The sequence below is a fragment of the Myotis lucifugus genome, unplaced genomic scaffold, assembly GCF_000147115.1.
Source record: "Myotis lucifugus unplaced genomic scaffold, Myoluc2.0 scaffold_6632, whole genome shotgun sequence".
Lineage (NCBI taxonomy): Eukaryota > Metazoa > Chordata > Mammalia > Chiroptera > Vespertilionidae > Myotis > Myotis lucifugus.
The window spans coordinates 5032-8410 of NW_005877680.1; the positions used below are offsets into that span (position 1 = coordinate 5032).

The following is a 3379-nucleotide window of genomic DNA, read 5'->3' on the forward strand; positions in this document are numbered from 1 at the left end:
TGGGGATGCTGGGGATGCCTAGCAACACTCCAGTGAAGGCTTCAAAACCCTCCTCCCTCCTCACTGGGCTGAGCGCTAAGGGAGGAAAACGCTGGCCCTGGCTTTCGGTAACTACCGACACAAAAGCAACTGAGATCTACCAGCGCCCCATTGAGCAATTAAGCTGCTAATAGGGTCTGGCATTAATAGGTCCCGGGAAGTCAATGCTTGTTAGTAAGAGAGCGGAAGTGTTTTTTTCCCTTTGGAAGGAGGTGGGCGTAGGCTAAAATAGGCAAGAGAAGTCCAGTGATTGGCTGCGTCCAGGGTGGGATCTAAGGTTCCCATTGGGCACTCTGCCTCAATTCTGTACTGAAGTTCACTGTTTAGGGAGCAAAATGGGCATCACAGCAAAAAATCAACCAGGTATGAAGGACCCTGAGTTGGGGAGGAAGAGGAGCAGTGAGTGGGAAAGCCCAACAGGTAGAAATACGGTTCTCACAAATTCCTTCAAGGCCACGTTCAAACTATTTACCACTGGTTGGACTTGGATCTAACCAATCAGAAGAGCTGCTGGCTGCAACATCCCAATGAATACTGGGTGAATTCAGGCTGGTATGGATGTACAGTATACCTCACATGTTTTTAAAAAAAATTTTTTTGACCAATACAAAAGTTTATTTAACAAAAGTTCAATGTGAAAATGGACTGGACTCTATTTTTATATTGTAGTAAAACAGGTGCTATGGAGAGGGGACATGTGGAAGCAGTTGATTTCTCTGGTAACTATAGCCATTCTTCATACTCGTTCCAAGGCTTCTAACATGATGATACTATTTCCTCGTATTACCACCATTCCAATATTGTTCTGTTGCCCACCAGTTGCCATCTCCACACATTCATCTATCACAAGATTCATAAAGGGATCAAATCCCCGTAATATTCCTTGGACATGTCTGCCACCATTTAATTTCAATGACAACTTCTTGCCCATAAATTTTTTTAACTCGGGAGGGTGAGCTTTGCTCATGGTGGCCAAGCGAGCTCAAAGATACTTCCAAACGGTTAAAATATGTTTTAATTAATTTGACAGAGAGAGAGAATCATTGATGTGAGAGAAACATCAATCGGCTGCCTCCTGCATGTTCCCTAGTTGGGACTGAGCCTGCAACCCTGGCATGTGCCCTGACCAGGAATCAAACCAGCAACCCTTTGGTGCACAGGACGTTGCCCAACGAACTGAGCCACACTAGCCAGGGCTACCTCACAAGTTTTCAATGAAAAAAAATCTTTTAGGTTTGTCCTGTGCTGCCAGAGCTTCCTCAGTCCATTTTGTTTAATTGTTGACCTTACCATCCTCATGCTATTGGCATGAGAAGAATAAGAACCACCTTTAATTTGAATCTCACTCAGGGAAGTGGCTTTGCAGGCAGCCAAACCCTAGTTCAAATCCTGCCTTTGTAATTTTTATTCTTGGCAAAATCCACAACCCTTCAAAAACTCAATGTGCAAAAACCTATGGAAAGGGACACCATTCCGCCAGCACAAGGTTGTTTGTGAGGATTAGTATGGGGTTTGCCGGGTAAGATGCTCAGTGTGGTGTCTGGCTCACGGAAGACTCTCACAGCGGTAGCTCTGATATCCGGAATCTATTGTGATCCAAATAAGTGTTCTTCAGTAATTAGATTTTATATATTGGAAAATGGGTTTGGGAAACAAAATAACAGTCTAAACGAAAAGCAAATAAGCAGTGTGAATGTGCCGGAACCACAGGGGTTTCTAAAACATTGGAAGGGATCATGAGAAAAAAACACAACTGAAATACGAATTACAGCACATTCTTAGTGTCCGTGATTAGGCCATCTAACAAATTCTATTTCTGTTATCCTGATGTGAGTAACTGTATATATGTAAAAGCCATTAAATTATATTTATTTAAGACTATTTCATGATTGAGAGTTTTCACTGAGGCAGCCACCTCCCCTGTGCACAATTACTTTGAAATGATAACATTTTACTTCCCACAGGAGACCAATTGTAATGAAACGTTATGTATCTGTTGGGGTGGTGAACACACAATACAATATACAGATGATGTATTGTAGAATTGTACACCAGAAACCTGTATAATTTTAACCAGTGTCACCCCAATAAATTCAATAAAAAACCACTACATATCTGTAAAGTTCTTTCATATACCTTATCCTACTTAATCCACAGAACTAGGGTCCACGAAGGGGGCAATGATTATCAGGAACTCCAAGACCAGAACCATGCTTCAGTTTAAAAAGAGAAAGATAGAGGGATGCCCTAACCCACATCCCCTCCCCCGACTCCGATGTCCACACCCACATCCAGGGCCATCTCATCCTTCTCGTGTCTGTCTCTGTGGAGAAGGAGACACTAGGGACAGAAGGAAGAAGGTGAGTGTGGGTCAGCTCACAGCGTGGGAGCAGAGTGGGGTGAGCACACAGTGTGACCGCCTTGTTTGTCATAAAGACAAACTACAGGTTCAAAGTACAGTCAGATCTAAGGCTGAGGCTTGTCAGGCCCCTGTTACCCCAATTTTGGGCCAGGCAGCACAAAGTTTAACCAAAGACTATAGCACAGATGTCAGCCAGCAGGAGTGGAAGGAGGCCCTCCTTGGGTTGGAGATAGAATCGTTGACATTTCTAGGAAAAAGGTGCTTCATTCCTGGCCATACGCCTGGGGAGTTTTAGCTCCTAAACTCTAAAAAGGAAGAGGAGTCTAACAGTTATTGGGTGATCATCGTTACTGTGTATGTAGGGGTGTGTGTCCTCATCACCATCTCCAGATCCCCCAACAGTTCATTTTGCAGGGAAGAAGCCTGACACCCAAGGTTAGGCTAAGGGCTGTTCTCAGAAGAGCCCACATCCCTAGGACTTGGTGACTCCCAACCCCTGATAAGAGCCGTGACCTTGAAGTCAGCTGTGTGGGTGTCCTGTGAGGAGAGGGGAGGAGTTTTATTCAGATGCACTAACCAATAGAACGAGGGCTCCGCACCGGCCAATGGAAAGCCAGCGGACAGTGTGGGGCAGGCTGCCTTCCTGGGGACAGGGGACTCAGGGGACAGCAGGGCTCTTCAGACAGAAACTTGGAGGAATTTACTGGCAAAACTGAAAAGATGATAGTCTTCAAAGTTTCAGTTCTGAGACCTCCCCGCTACACAGGGTCCCAGCTGTAGGTACATGTGCCCCCCACTTTCAAAAGACAAAGGTTTCTAAGCAGGGATTGGCAAGGAGGGCTAAGTCATTGAAGTGGTTCCTGAATCCATCATGGGGGAGCTCCTTCAACTATGGACTGTAATAAGAGTTTAATCTGACATTTTGAAAAAAATGCCCAGCAGATCTACTAGATACCCAAGCCCCGCCCAGCAGATCTG

General features: G+C 45.0%; 1 pseudogene across 1 annotated transcript; it reads right to left on the reverse strand.

The window, feature by feature from the left end:
• Positions 1–631: 631 nt before the first annotated feature.
• Positions 632–1035, reverse strand: LOC111824777 (annotated as a pseudogene). Its single transcript, XR_002827854.1, has one exon. The product of XR_002827854.1 is annotated as a small nuclear ribonucleoprotein G pseudogene (transcript).
• Positions 1036–3379: the final 2344 nt, after the last annotated feature.